The sequence below is a fragment of the Coregonus clupeaformis genome, unplaced genomic scaffold (assembly GCF_020615455.1).
Source record: "Coregonus clupeaformis isolate EN_2021a unplaced genomic scaffold, ASM2061545v1 scaf1258, whole genome shotgun sequence".
NCBI lineage: Eukaryota > Metazoa > Chordata > Actinopteri > Salmoniformes > Salmonidae > Coregonus > Coregonus clupeaformis.
This window is the reverse complement of record NW_025534712.1, coordinates 67501-83726: the sequence shown is the minus strand read 5'-3', so window position 1 is coordinate 83726 and position 16226 is coordinate 67501. Positions and strand designations below refer to the sequence as shown.

At 42.1% G+C, this 16226-nt stretch overlaps 4 non-coding genes and 3 pseudogenes across 4 annotated transcripts; all 7 read right to left on the bottom strand.

Moving 5' to 3' along the window:
- Nucleotides 1-329: 329 nt before the first annotated feature.
- LOC121565835 lies at nt 330-448 on the bottom strand. The gene has a single exon (XR_006000697.1). It is a non-coding gene; the product is annotated as a 5S ribosomal RNA (ribosomal RNA).
- Nucleotides 449-1171: 723 nt separating this feature from the next.
- LOC121565839 lies at nt 1172-1290 on the bottom strand. Its single transcript, XR_006000701.1, has one exon. It is a non-coding gene; the product is annotated as a 5S ribosomal RNA (ribosomal RNA).
- Nucleotides 1291-2115: 825 nt separating this feature from the next.
- Nucleotides 2116-2234, bottom strand: LOC121565834. Its single transcript, XR_006000696.1, has one exon. It is a non-coding gene; the product is annotated as a 5S ribosomal RNA (ribosomal RNA).
- Nucleotides 2235-2641: 407 nt separating this feature from the next.
- Nucleotides 2642-2760, bottom strand: LOC121565841 (annotated as a pseudogene).
- A 549-nt stretch (nt 2761-3309) lies between these two features.
- LOC121565850 lies at nt 3310-3418 on the bottom strand (annotated as a pseudogene).
- A 409-nt stretch (nt 3419-3827) lies between these two features.
- LOC121565849 lies at nt 3828-3946 on the bottom strand (annotated as a pseudogene).
- Nucleotides 3947-9168: 5222 nt separating this feature from the next.
- LOC121565853 lies at nt 9169-9287 on the bottom strand. Its single transcript, XR_006000703.1, has one exon. It is a non-coding gene; the product is annotated as a 5S ribosomal RNA (ribosomal RNA).
- Nucleotides 9288-16226: the final 6939 nt, after the last annotated feature.

Here is a 16226-nt window from a genome sequence, read left to right as displayed (position 1 = left end):
GACTAAAAACAAAAACTGAATGTACTGCCTATATTTTGAGGGAAACGCTTTGTCTATTATTTAATTTTGACCAGGGCAGGGCAGCACATACAAACTGCATTTAGTCCAATAAAAATACATGATATTATTAGGGTGATAAATAAAAGGCAGTTGCTCCATGACACATATATTTTGAGGGAAACGCACTGTCTATTATTTAAATTGATCAGGGCAGGGCAGGGCAGCACATACAAACTGCATTTAGTCCAATAAAATTACATGATATTATTAGGGTGATATATAAAAGGCAGTTCCTCCATGACACAAGAGTACTCTCCAGTGGAACAAAAAGCTTACAGCACCTGGTATTCCCAGGCGGTCTCCTATCCAAGTACTAACCACGTCCAATCCTGCTTAGCTTCCGAGATCAGACGAGATCAGGCATATTCAGGATGGTATGGCCATAAGCGCAGGAACATCTCTTGGTACACTATATAAAGACATGAACAAAATTTACCAGCGATTCGAATTTCCGTGCAACTTAATGAACTGACTAAAAACAAAGGCTGAATGTACTGCCTATATTTTACATTTACATTTACATTTTAGTCATTTAGCAGACGCTCTTATCCAGAGCGACTTACAGGAGCAATTAGGGTTAAGTGCCTTGCTCAAGGGCACATTAACGTCATTTAGCAGACGCTCTTAGCCAGAGCGACTCACAAATTGGTGCGTTCACCCTATAGCCAGTGGGATAACCACTTTACAATTTGGGGCGGGGGGGGTTAGAAGGAATACTTTATCCTATCCCAGGTATTCCTTAAAGAGGTGGGGTTTCAAATGTCTCCGGAAGGTGGTGAGTGACTCCGCTGTCCTGGCGTCGTGAGGGAGCTTGTTCCACCATTGGGGTGCCAGAGCAGCGAACAGTTTTGACTGGGCTGAGCGGGAGCTATGCTTCCGCAGAGGAAGGGGAGCCAGCAGGCCAGAGGTGGATGAACGCAATGCCCTCGTTTGGGTGTAGGGACTGATCAGAGCCTGAAGGAGGGAAACGCTTTGTCTATTATTTAATTTGACCAGGGCAGGGCAGCACATACAAACTGCATTTAGTCCAATACAATTACATGATATTATTAGGATGATATATAAAAGGAAGTTGCTCCATGACACAAGAGTACTCACTAGTGGAACAAAAAACTTACAGCACCTGGTATTCCCAGGCGGTCTCCCATCCAAGTACTAAGCAGGCCCGATCCTGCTTAGCTTCCGAGATCGGACGAGATCAGGCATATTCAGGCTGGTATGGACGTAAGCGCAGGAATAACTCTTGGTACACTATATAAAGACATGAACAAAATGTATCAGTGATTCGTATTTCCATGCAACTTAATGAACCGACTAAAAACAAAGGCTGAATGTACTGCCTATATTTTCAGGGAAACGCACTGTCTATTATTTAATTTGATCAGGTTAGGACAGCAAATACAATCTGCATTTAGTCCAATAAAAATACATGATATTTTTAGGGTGATAAATAAAAGGCAGTTGCTCCATGACACAAGAGCACTCTCTAGCGGAACAAAAAGATTACAGCACCTGGTATTCCCAGGCGGTCTCCAATCCAAGTACTAACCAGGCCCAAACCTGCTTAGCTTCCGAGATCAAACGAGATCAGGTGTATTTTTTTTTTTTTTTTTTTTTTAAATAACCCATCATAGCTTTACAGCTTATTTTTTTACATATCATAGCTTCATATTTCACATCACATCTTCACATCTCATAGCTTCACAGCTTATTTTTACATATCATAGCTTCATATTTCACATCACATCTTCACATCTCATAGCTTCACAGCTTATTTTTTACATATCATAGCTTCATATTTCACATCACATCTTCACATCTCATAGCTTCACAGCTTATTTTACATATCATAGCTTCATATTTCACATCACATCTTCACATCTCATAGCTTCACAGCTTATTTTTACATATCATAGCTTCATATTTCACATCACATCTTCACATCTCATAGCTTCACAGCTTAATTTTACATATCATAGCTTCATATTTCACATCACATCTTCACATCTCAGCATATAACACAGATTATCAGTCCACGTCATAGCTTCTTACATGCTTTTACAGCAACTGGTATTCCAAGGTGGTCCCCCATCCAAGTACTAACCAGCCCTAAACCTGCTTAGCTTCCGAGATCTGACGAGATCGGGTGTATTCAGGCTGGTATGGCCATAAGAGAGTGAACATCTCTTGGTACACTATATAAAGACATGAACAAAATGTATCAGTGATTCGTATTTCCATGCAACTTAATGAACCAACTAAAAACAAAGGCTGAATGTACTGCCTATATTTTCAGGGAAACGCACTGTCTATTATTTAATTTGATCAGGTTAGGACAGCACATACAAACTGCATTTAGTCCAATAAAAATACATGATATTATTAGGGTGATAAATAAAAGCAGTTGCTCCATGATACATGTATTTTGAGGGTAACGCAATGACTATTATTTAATTTGATCAGGGCAGGGCAGGGCAGCACATACAAACTGCATTTAGTCCAATAAAATACATGATATTATTAGGGTGATGAATAAAAGGCAGTTGCTCCATGACACAAGAGCACTCTCTAGTGGAACAAAAGCTTACAGAACCTGGTATTCCAAGGCGGTCTCCCATCCAAGCACTAACCAGGCCCAATCCTGCTTAGCTTCCGAGATCAGACGAGATCTGGTGTATTCAGACTGGTATGGCCGTAAGCGAGTGAACAACTCTTGGTACACTATATAAAGACATGAACAAAATTTACCAGCGATTCGAATTTCCGTGTAACTTAATGAACCGACTAAAAACAAAGGCTGAATGTACTGCCTATATTTTGAGGGAAACGCACTGTCTATTATTTAAATTGATCAGGGCAGCAAATACAAACTGCATTTAGTCCAATAAAAATACATGATATTATTAGGGTGATAAATAAAAGGCAGTTGCTCCATGACACATATATTTTGAGGGAAACGCACTGTCTATTACTTAAATTGATCAGGGCAGGGCAGGGCAGGGCAGCACATACAAACTGCATTTAGTCCAATAAAAATACAGGATATTATTAGGGTGATAAATAAAAGGCAGTTGCTCCATGATACATGTATTTTGTGGGAAACGCACTGACTATTATTTAATTTGATCAGGGCAGGGCAGGGCAGCACATACAAACTGCATTTAGTCCAATAAAATACATGATATTATTAGGGTGATAAATAAAAGGCAGTTGCTCCATGACACAAGAGCACTCTCTAGTGGAACAAAAACCTTACAGCACCTGGTATTCCCAGGCGGTCTCCCATCCAAGTACTAACCAGGCCCGATCCTCCTTAGCTTCCGAGATCAGGCATATTCAGGATGGTATGGCCGTAAGCGCAGGAACAACTCTTGGTACACTATATAAAGAAATGAACAAAATGTATCAGTGATTCGTATTTCCATGCAACTTCATGAACAGACTAAAAACAAAGGCTGAATGTACTGCCTATATTTTCAGGGAAACGCACTGTCTATTATTTAATTTGATCGGGTTAGGACAGCACATACAAACTGCATTTAGTCCAATAAAAATACAGGATATTATTAGGGTGATAAATAAAAGGCAGTTGCTCCATGACACATTTTTTTTTAGGGAAACGCACTGACTATTATTTAATTTGATCAGGGCAGGGCAGGGAAGCACATACAAACTGCATTTAGTCCAATAAAATACATGATATTATTAATGTGATAAATAAAAGGCAGTTGCTCCATGACACAAGAGCACTATCTAGTGGAACAAATAGCTTACAGCAACTGGTATTCCCAGGCGGTCTCTCATCCAAGCACTAACCATGCCCGATCCTGCTTAGCTTCCGAGATCAGACGAGATCAGGCATATTCAGGATTGTATGGCCGTAAGCGCAGGAACAACTCTTGGTACACTATATAAAGAAATGAACAAAATGTATCAGTGATTCGTATTTCCATGCAACTTAATGAACAGACTAAAAACAAAGGCTGAATGTACTGCCTATATTTTCAGGGAAACGCACTGTCTATTATTTAATTTGATCAGGTTAGGACAGCACATACAAACTGCATTTAGTCCAATAAAAATACAGGATATTATTAGGGTGATAAATAAAAGGCAGTTGCTCCATGACACATTTTTTTTTAGGGAAACGCACTGACTATTATTTAATTTGATCAGGGCAGGGCAGGGAAGCACATACAAACTGCATTTAGTCCAATAAAATACATGATATTGTTAGGGTGATAAATAAAAGTCAGTTGCTCCATGACACAAGAGCACTCTCTAGTGGAATAATAAGCTTACAGCACCTGGTATTCATTTACATTACATTACATTTTAGTCATTTAGCAGACGCTCTTATCCAGAGCGACTTACAGGAGCAATTAGGGTTAAGTGCCTTGCTCAAGGGCACATTTACGTCATTTAGCAGACGCTCTTATCCAGAGCGACTCACCAATTGGTGCGTTCACCCTATAGCCAGTGGGATAAGGATTACTTTATCCTATCCCAGGTATTCCTTAAAGAGGTGGGGTTTCAAATGTCTCCGGAAGGTGGTGAGTGACTCCGCTGTCCTGGCGTCGTGAGGGAGCTTGTTCCACCATTGGGGTGCCAGAGCAGCGAACAGTTTTGACTGGGCTGAGCGGGAACTATGCTTCCGCAGAGGAAGGGGAGCCAGCAGGCCAGAGGTGGATGAACGCAATGCCCTCGTTTGGGCGTAGGGACTGATCAGAGCCCGAAGGTACAGAGGTGCCATTCCCCTCACTGCTCCATAGGCAAGCACCATGGTCTTGTAGCGGATGCGAGCTTCAACTGGAAGCCAGTGGAGTGTGCGGAGGAGGGGGGTGACGTGAGAGAACTTGGGAAGGTTGAACACCAGACGGGCTGCGGCATTCTGGATGAGTTGTAGGGGTTTAATGGCACAGGCAGGGAGGCCAGCCAACAGCGAGTTGCAGTAGTCCAGACGGGAGATGACAAGTGCCTGGATTAGGACCTGTGCCGCTTCCTGTGTAAGGCAGGGTCGTACTCTCCGAATGTTGTAGAGCATGAACCTGCAGGAGCGGGTCACCGCCTTGATGTTGGCGGAGAACGACAGGGTGTTGTCCAGGGTCACGCCTAGGCTCTTCGCACTCTGGGAGGAGGACACAGCGGAGTTGTCAACCGTGATGGCGAGATCATGGAACGGGCAGTCCTTCCCCGGGAGGAAGAGCAGCTCCGTCTTGCCAGGGTTCAGCTTGAGGTGGTGATCCGTCATCCATACTGATATGTCTGCCAGACATGCAGAGATGCGATTCGCCACCTGGTTATCAGAAGGGGGAAAGGAGAAGATTAGTTGTGTATCGTCAGCGTAGCAATGATAGGAGAGGCCATGTGAGGATATGACAGAGCCAAGTGACTTGGTGTATAGGGAGAAAAGGAGAGGGCCTAGAACTGAGCCCTGGGGGACACCAGTGGTGAGAGCACGTGGTGCGGAGACAGCTTCTCGCCACGCCACTTGGTAGGAGCGACCGGTCAGGTAGGACGCAATCCAGGAGTGAGCCGCGCCGGAGATGCCCAGCTCGGAGAGGGTGGAGAGGAGGATCTGATGGTTCACAGTATCAAAGGCAGCAGACAGGTCTAGAAGGACAAGAGCAGAGGAGAGAGAGTTAGCTTTAGCAGTGCGGAGAGCCTCCGTGACACAGAGAAGAGCAGTCTCAGTTGAATGACCAGTCCTGAAACCTGACTGGTTTGGATCAAGAAGGTCATTCTGAGAGAGATAGCAAGAGAGTTGGCTAAAGACGGCACGCTCAATAGTTTTGGAAAGAAAAGAAAGAAGGGATACTGGTCTGTAGTTGTTGACATCAGTGGGATCGAGTGTTGGTTTTTTGAGAAGGGGAGCAACTCTCGCTCTCTTGAAGACGGAAGGGACATGGCCAGCGGTCAAGGATGAGTTGATTAGCGATGTGAGGTAGGGGAGAAGGTCACCGGAGATGGTCTGGAGAAGAGAGGAGGGGATGGGGTCAAGCGGGCAGGTTGTTGGGCGGCCTGCAGTCACAAGTCGCAGGATTTTATCTGGAGAGAGAGGGGAGAAAGAAGTCAAAGCATAGGGTAGGGCAGTGTGAGTAGGACCAGCAGTGTCATTAGACTTAACAAACGAGGATCGAATGTCGTCAACCTTCTTTTCAAAGTGGTTGACGAAGTCATCCACAGAGAGAGGAGGAGGGGGCGGGGGGGGAGGATTCAGCAGGGAGGAAAATGTGGCAAAGAGCTTCCTAGGGTTAGAGGCAGATGCTTGGAATTTAGAGTGGTAGAAAGTGGCCTTAGCAGCAGAAACAGATGAAGAAAATGTAGAGAGGAGGGAGTGAAAAGATGCCAGGTCGGCAGGGAGTTTAGTTTTCTTCCATTTCCGCTCCGCTGCCCGGAGCTCTGTTCTGTGAGCTCGCAATGAGTCATCAAGCCACGGAGCTGGAGGGGAGGACCGAGCCGGCCGGGAGGATAGGGGACACAGAGAGTCAAAGGATGCAGAAAGGGAGGAGAGGAGGGTTGAGGAGGCAGAATCAGGAGATTGGAGGGAGAAGGACTGAGCAGAGGGAAGAGATGATAGGATGGAAGAGGAGAGAGTAGTGGGAGAGAGAGAGCGAAGGTTGCGGCGGCGCATTACCATCTGTGTAGGGGCAGAGTGAGTAGTGTGGGAGGAGAGCGAGAGAGAAAAGGAAACAAAGTAGTGGTCGGAGACATGGAGGGGAGTTGCAGTGAGATTAGTAGAAGAGCAGCATCTAGTAAAGATGAGGTCAAGCGTATTGCCTGCCTTGTGAGTAGGGGGACGGTGAGAGGGTGAGGTCAAAAGAGGAGAGGAGTGGAAAGAAGGAGGCAGAGAGAAATGAGTCAAATGTGGACATAGGGAGGTTGAAATCCCCCAAAACTGTGAGGGGTGAGCCATCCTCAGGAAAGGAACTTATCAAGGCGTCAAACTCATTGATGAACTCTCCAAGGGAACCTGGAGGGCGATAGATGACAAGGATATTAAGCTTAAATGGGCTAGTGACTGTGACAGCATGGAATTCAAATGAGGAGATAGACAGATGGGTTAGGGGAAAAATTGAGAATGTCCACTTGGGAGAGATGAGGATTCCTGTGCCACCACCCCTCTGACCAGATGCTCTCGGGGTATGCGAGAACACATGGTCAGACGAGGAGAGAGCAGTAGGAGTAGCAGTGTTTTCAGTGGTAATCCATGTTTCCGTCAGCGCCAGGATGTCGAGGGACTGGAGATTAGCATAGGCTGGGATGAAGTCAGCTTTGTTGGCAGCAGAACGGCAGTTCCAGAGGCTGCCTGAGACCTGGAACTCCAGGTGTGGGGTGCGTGCAGGGACCACCAGGTTAGAGAGGCAGCAGCCACGCGGTGTGGGGGCGTTTGTGTAGCCTGTGCAGAGAGGAGAGAACAGGGATAGGCAGAGGCATAGTTGACAGGCTGTAGCAAATGGCTACAATAATGCAGAGGAGATCGGAATGAAATGAACTAAACATCTGGGAGAGTAGAGAGCAGGGCCTTCCTCACCAAAAACTTCTACCTCAGAAACTATAATTGTTTCACTGAACCACCCGAACAAAAGCTCTACCAACTTCCACCTTTAGAAATCAGAATTGTTGTGAACCACAGCGGTTCAATGTTTAAAGGAATAGACTCAACCCACTTTATTCAGCTAGCTAACTATGACACCATAGCTAACTAGCATGCTAGCATCCAAAAACACACAGTTTAGCACCAACACTTGCATCCAAAAACACACAGTTTAGCACCAACACTTGGTCACAACAAACCACCAATAGTGTGTTAACACACTAAGCAGATAATTCGTGTCCGTGTCTGTTGGCTAGCTAGCAATGGCCACTGTGTTGACCTTGTTTGAAGAACGGCTAGCTAGCTAGCTTCGTACTACCCCGGCACCGCCGAACAACAATGCCAACCCACAGTAACTAACCACAACAGCCCACGATGCCTAGCTATGACGCCATAGCTAACTAGCATGCTAGCATCCAATAACACACAGTTTAGCACCAATACTTGGTTACAACAAACTACCAAGAGTGTGTTAACACACTAAACAGATAATTCATGTCCGTGTCTAGTTTCTTTCGTAACGCAGCAAAAATTAAACGTTGGCTAGCTAGCACATTAACATTGGAAACAACTCTCCACCGTTGCACTAAACAGATAATTACCAATAAACGTTACCAGTAGCTACCCGCTAGCTAGCTAGCATACCAAGAGTGTGTTAACACACAAAACAGATAATTCATGTCCGTGTCAAGTTCCTTTCATAACGCAGCAAAAAAAATAAAATAAAAAAAAATAACGTTGGCTAGCTAGCACATTAGCTAGCACATTAACATTGGAAACCACTCTCCACCATTGCACTAAACAGATAATAACCAATAAACGTTACCAGTAGCTACCCGCTAGCTAGCTAGCCTCGTGCTTCGCCGGGCTCCGCCGTAACAATACTTAAACAATACGTAAACAATACTTACCTACAATAATTGGCTACGGAAACCTACAATAACTACCTAAATAAACTACCTACCTACGATCTAAATACATGGTTTAAGCTTTACTCAACACCATATGAGAAGCCAAGCTTACCTCCTGGATACAAATACAAATACTTTTTCTTCTGCAGCAGTGACATAATTAAATTGAGCAAAACAGGTTATGTTTTTTCCATGAAATAGAATATCCCATAAGATCTTGAATTGATAAAAATACAGGACCTATGTTAACCCTTCCTATACTGATAATGAGTCTGTACACTTTACAAAAGGAACAAACTATTTACTATAAGTTATTAACCTGTTACCTTACACGGAGTTAACACAAGCTTTAGAGGATTTTAGGTTATTAACGGCATTGGATAACAAAACTATTCAATTGGATTGGGGAAATAGCAAGAGTTGATAAAGATATGCTCATTCTCAATTGGTAAGTACCCTGCAGGAATTCAAAAAGGTGGTACAAGCATTCTTTTTCTTTTCTTTTTTTTCATTTAGTCCAATAAAAATACATGATATTATTAGGCTGATAAATAAAAGGCAGTTGCTCAATGACACAAGGGTATTCTCTTGTGGAACACAAGCTTACAGCACCTGGTTTTCCCAGGCAGTCACCCATCCAAGTACAAACCAGGCCCGATCCTGCTTAGCTTCCGAGATCGGACGAGATCAGGCATATTCAGGATGGTATGGCCGTAAGCAAAGGAACAACTCTTGGTACACTATATAAAGACTTGAACAAAATGTATCAGTGATTCGTATTTCCGTGCAACTTAATGAACAGACGAAAAACAAAGGCTGAATGTACTGCCTATATTTTCAGGGAAACGCACTATATATTATTTAATTTGATCAGGTTAGGACAGCACATACAAACTGCATTTAGTCCAATAAAAATACATGATATTTTTAGGGTGATAAATACAAGCAGTTGCTCAATGACACAAGAGTACTCTCTTGTGGAACAAAAGCTTACAGCACCTGGTATTCCCAGGCGGTCTCCCATCCAAGTACTAACCAGGCCAGATCCTGCTTAGCTTCCGAGATCAGACAAGATCAGGCATATTTTTTTTTTTTTATTGTAAAATATTCATCAAATACACTTATATTATACCATGTACAGTGTTATATACAAAAAACCATACACTAGAAACTATTCTACCATAGGCAGGCGAACAATTCACCCCCTATCAAATCAAAGAACCCAAAGAAATAAAAACAAAAACTAGTATACAAAAAACCAGACATGACTAAGACATAACAAATTCCACATATTAAATAGGCAGATTTAAAAGCATCTCCCTGTCAAATAAAAATAAACATAGAAAATATCAAAATATTTCTTTCTAAAAATTATAAGTGATTCCTCCACCATCCACCCTTGCAATTAACCCACTCCCCTCTACAAAAAGTTCATCAAAATCTTCCAATCCATAACTATAAAACATATCGATGTGCTTCTTAAACAAAGCTACAAAAATACCCCACACCCTTACCCTCCTCCCTTCAAAATAAGCATAATTCCTCCCACAAAAAATAGCATACCTAACAAAACTCAAAACAATATTCAACAACCTCACATTAACCCCTTTACATTCATCTCCCACTCCAAATAAAACCAATTCCTCCCACGCATTCTTTTCCAACAAACCACTCCCCCAGTTTTTACATATTATTTCCTTTACTTTACAAAACATATCTTTTAAATCCTCACATTCTACAAATAAGTGTAATAAATTTTCTGGTGCCTTACCACATATATCACATTCTCTTTTTATTTCTTTATTTATTTGATGCAGCACTACTTTTGTGTATATCCGATTATGTCTTATTTTAAAATCGTTATTTTCACATTCCAATTTATTCCCATGTAAGTATAAGTTTTTCCATAATACTTTTCGATCCATCTTCGGAAACAGTTCTACCCACCTCTTCTCAGCAGCAGGCCTGTCAGTAACCAGTAATTGTTTATAAAAAACATTTGTTCTGACACTAGACAATGTTTTCCATTTATCCCCATTGTCAATATATAAATTCGGTAATACATATAAATCTTCCCAAATTCCATCTCCATTAATGACAGAAACCCATTCTGCTGGAATGCTACTTTTCACCCGTTCAAATCCATTCAATATAGTACCTTTCCAAACTGTATCATCCACATCCTTCACATTGTCATAAATGGCCTGGTCTCTTAGAAACCCAGGAATAACTTCATATACAAAGTCTTTAATAAGTCTCAGTCCAGCCCTCATAAAAAGGGGGATTATACAACACTTCATCATTGAACATAATTTTGGGATTTAAAAACACAGGTTGATTCAGTATTATATCCTTATGTTCACACACATATTTTACACGAGGAAGAAATTCTCCCCATGCACGTAACACTTCCTGATAAAACAGAGGAACTTGTTCATACATAGGCTTTTTCCATATCATTAATAACCCACTCTCTTCACATCCACCATTATTATACAAATAATTCCTAAAGAACCTCTTCCACCCATATTCTTCCTCCCCATATAAATACTTCTGTATAATTTTAATTCTTAATGCTTTTCTTTTCACGTCTATGTCCACTAATTTTAGACCCCCATCTTTATACTCTGCAGCAAGTGTAGACCTAGATATTCTAGCCCCTTTGCCATCCCACAAGAAGTTAGAAACAATAGAATTAAGTTCTTTTAAAACCCACTCAGGCATCTGAAGCACATCCATGACATATACACATTTAGATATTAGTAAAGAATTTGTTACCACTACCTTTCCTTTCAATTTTAAATTCCTCCATCTCCAAAATGCCAGTGTTTGTTTGATTTTATTCAATACACCTGCCCAAGTCCTATCACATGCCTCCTTTTCATCAATACCCAAAATAACTCCCAACGCTTTAAAATAGCCATTAGCTCTTTTAAAATGATACCTACACCCATTATCATTCACTAGCCCCACATACAAAACCTCAGTCTTTTCTACATTAATCTTAGCACCTGATGCTTTCCCAAAGAGCTCAAAACACTCCATCACTCTATTTACACTTTCCACATCTCTAACAGTAATTGTAGTGTCATCTGCATATTGCTGCACAATGCTGACTCCACCCCCTGGAATAGAAACGCCTCGGATCTGGTGGTCTGCTTTAAGGAGAGCCACCAGAGGCTCAACCGACATACAATATAAGGCCGCAGACAATGGACATCCTTGCCTCACCGACCTCTCCAATGGGAAAGCATCAGTAAGTAACCCGTTACATTTTACTCTACTTACTGCAGCACCGTATAGCAGCTGTATCCAGGCCACCATTCTGCTCCCAAATCCAAAAGTTTTAAGCGTCTGCATTAGAAATGAATGTTCTACTCTATCAAAAGCTTTATTTAAATCAATGCTCAATACTACACCTCCCTCACCCTTCATATGTCTTATGACATCCCTTAAAGTGCAAATAATGTCTGCTATTTCTCTACCAGGAACACTGTAAGCCTGTGTCTCTGAAATAATACTTCCCATTACTTTATTAATTCTGTTAGCCAGCACCTTAGTTAAGATCTTATAATCTACATTTAAAATAGATAATGGCCTAACATTTTCTAATCTTTTCCTACTTCCCTTGTTTTTATATATTATAGTTATTAAGCCAGTCGCCATCGACTCCGAGACTTCCTGAGATTGCTCCATATATTTGTACACATCTAATAAAACAGGTGCCAGTATATCCACAAATGTTTTGTAAAACTCACTTGTCAGCCCATCAGAGCCAGGGCTCTTATTTCTATGAGCAGACAAAATCGCCTCCCGTATCTCTGTGACCGCCAAGTCTGTGTCACACATGAGTCTTTCATCCTCTGATATTCTGGCATCTACATAGCTCAACACCTCTTCTATACATCCTTGATCATTGCATTCTTTTTAAAAAGATTACTATAAAAACATTCTATTGTATCTAAAATCCCCACCAGATCATTCACTGTCTCCCCCTCTCATTCTCGATTTCTGTAATATAGTTTCTAGCCTGCTTCTTCTTTTCTAACCCTAAAAAGAAGGATGTACATTTCTCTCCTTCTATGGCATACTGTACTCTACTCCTTACTATTGCCCCCATACATGCACTCTTTTCAAAGTTATGTACCGCAGCCTGAGCTTCCATAAAACCTGCCATATCATAACCCTCCACCGTATCAACTTTTCCCAGCTCAATGTCTAGTCTTTTATTCAAAGCTATCCTCTCCCTCTTTAAAAGAAAATTCCTTCGTCTTGCATATTTAATGCTCAACCCTCTAATCTTCTCTTTTAGACCCTCCCACCACAATCCAATATTAACACTTTTAAAATCACTCAATATTTCTCTATTTATACAATCAGAAATCATATCAATATATTTTCCTTCTTTTAGTAGCTCAGCATTCAAACACCATACACCACCCCCTCTAGAAGGCACACTAGGACCCAGCAGGAAACCAAGAGAGGCATGATCACTTAATGTATTAAAATCATACCTAATCTTTTGTATATATTGCACAACATTTTCCGCCGCTAAACAATAATCTATGCGGCTTTGCCTGAGAACCTTCAAAACAACCTGCCTCCTTGAAAAAACTCTCTGACCTGGATGCATTCCCCTCCATACATCACTCAGACAATGATCCTTCATTATCCCCAACAATACTCGCCTAGACATGTCAGAGCGCAACAAAGTACTCCTTGACGTGTCCAGTTTTGTCAATCTAACGTTAAAATCCCCAACCAATATACAGTTACCCACACAATGTTGCTCAAGTGCCTTAAAAAATACTTCTCGGTCACTCTCATTATTAGGTGCATAAACATTCAATAAAGTGTATTGCACATTTAGAAATTCAAATTTAACACTCAAAAGTCTACCCTCTTTATCCGCATACACTTGCCTAATATTCTGTACACTATCCCTCTTAATTAATATAGCAACCCCACACGTCCTCTCCCCCATTATTATAATAAATCAAATCCATCCATCTCTTTCTTACTCCATCCATCATACTGTCAGTCCAGTGTGTCTCTTGGAAGCATAAAATATCAGCCTGTAGTAGACTCACTGTCTGTTCTAACTTTCCCATATTCCTTAGTCCATTAATATTAACAGATACAACACTCACCATAAGTACAATTAATATGTTGATTTTTCCCATCATCAAGACCCAGTCTTTTTCTTCTTCTTCTTGATCTTGCTCTTCCTACTTTCCTTTGCTTCTTCCCTCACCCTTTGGACTTCACCCGCGGACACTTCACTCTCAGAGTCCTTCCTCTTCGCGGATTCCCCCTTCACATCCATACTTTCAGGAATAGTGTCAGGTACAACCCCTCCATTATCTTCATCTCCCTCACCTTCAGATGTTTCCGTTTCCTGCTCACCTCCTCCTCCTCCTCCACCATCAGGCTCCTTTCCATCTGTGCAGTAGTCATCTAGGAATTCGACATCCATGCTCGCCCCAATTCCATCCCCCTCTGTCGCAGTAGATTCACCATCTCCTCCTCCTCCACCATCCTTGCCTCCTTTTTCCCCGTCCTCCATCACGTCCCCCTCCTCCACTCTCTCTTCTTCCATCTCCTCCTCCTGTTGTTCCATGTCTTCACCATCTGTTGGCCCAGTACACGTACAGCGCATTCTTCTCTCCCCACATCCATTACATGGTCTCTCCTCTCTCTCGACGCACTCTCTTGCATAGTGCCCTTGTGCTCCGCATCTCCGACATAGAAAATCAGGACAGTCCCGTACTACGTGGCCAGACTGAATACAAATTCGGCACACTTTAACTTGCCTGTCATGTATCACTCGAAAGTACTCAGTCCCCTCCAACGTCTCAAACTTGGTAGAATATGGTAGTGAGCGCACCACGTCTGTAAACCGGACTTTACAGAATCTTGTGCCATCAGCGATCTCTGTTCCTGGCCATAATCTCCTCTTAATCCCAGAAACCGCCTTCACACCCCATCCTTCCAATTTTGCCACGATAGTATCGTCACTAATATACACTGGTAAATTCATGAAGGACACCACCAGCTCATCCGCTGAAATGTCCCTCGCCGTTACCGTGCACGATTTGATTTTTAGTCCATCCATTAACCTCTCCTTCCCATGGACATGGGACATCGTAATCTCATACTTCTGATCACCTTTAAATCTGCACCCTATCACCGTTCCACACGCCTCCTTTATCCCTCTCAGCAATTCCATCATCGTTAATTTCTTTTCCCCAGTGATATCCACCGCCACCGTACAAGTCTTATCATAGGACTTTTCCCTCGATGATGGTGCATCAGGAACTTTTCCTCCATGTCCAGTACTCTTTGTCTGTTTCATCGCGTAGGTCGTTGTATCCATTGTTGTCCGTCCGATTAACTAATTATATCTGTATTTTTCCCTCCTTTCCTTCCCCCCCCAGCAAAAGCTGCTAGGGGAGAAACAACTCTACTAATAAATCAAAACAAAAATCAAATTCCACATAAATAACCAAACAAAAAAAGATTTCAAAACGCAGCAACCAATTCCCTCTCCTTCTCCTCCAATACCACCGCACCTGTAACCACTTCCTCAATTACCGAAAGGGGCGTATTCAGGCTGGTATGACCGTAAGCTAGGGAACAACTCTTGGTACACTATATAAAGTCAATGTGTCACTCACTCTGAAAGGGACACAGAAACGTATCCACTTTGTGACACAAACTGAAGAAGCTCAACCCTTGCTTACATTTCCAATATATATATATATATATATATTTTGAGTCTTGTTGGGGGGAAGAGGGCATATCCTATGTTGATTTATGACAAGTTCATTGACTAGGGCCCTATAAAATAGACGTTGCGGACCGAATCACGGAATCCAGACATTAAACCGAAATTCAACAATATTCAAACATTTATTGAACTTAGTAAGAAATCAACTAAATCTATTCAACTTGTTAGAAAACGCATTCATTTGCCCAAGTCAATCATAAGACATGAACAAAATGCATCAGTGATTCGTATTTCCATGAACTTTCTGAAACGGCACAGGAATGCCCCTGTCTGTGTGCATGTGTGCGGTGCGCGCGTATGTCTACACTTTGTGTAGCCGTTAGCGATGATGCTAATGATAACCTTCTTCTGGTAGGGAAGGAATGGCTTTCCCCAAAACCTTCGCAAGTAAATGTTAACTACAAAGTAGCCTATGCCTGCCTTGCAGAATTATACCGTGATCATTTGCATCACTCCAGTGGCCATTTGTTCTACAGCAACACCGCTTAACCAAACAAAGGTCTCTTTCTGGTGCACGCTTGCATTTAAGGGTAACTACACCCCAAAATCTAAATGTCTTACATTTTTCCCAGACCTCACAAATGGTCACCTGATAGGGTTTAAACATTGTTGTGGACATAGAACATCCAATTGTGCTGTTTTGCTATTAAAAAGGTGTACTTTTGAGAGCGAAAACCTGCCAAAACAGGGACAAATGGTCAAAGGGGAAATCTAAACGGAGAAAAGGGAACTTGGGAATTAACGGAATCAGGCAAAACATTGAAGGGATTTTATAGTGCCCTAATGGACTACAGACATTGACTGTCTCCTAGACTAAAAACAAAGGCTGCATGTACTGCCTATATTTTGAGGGAAACGCACTGTCCAT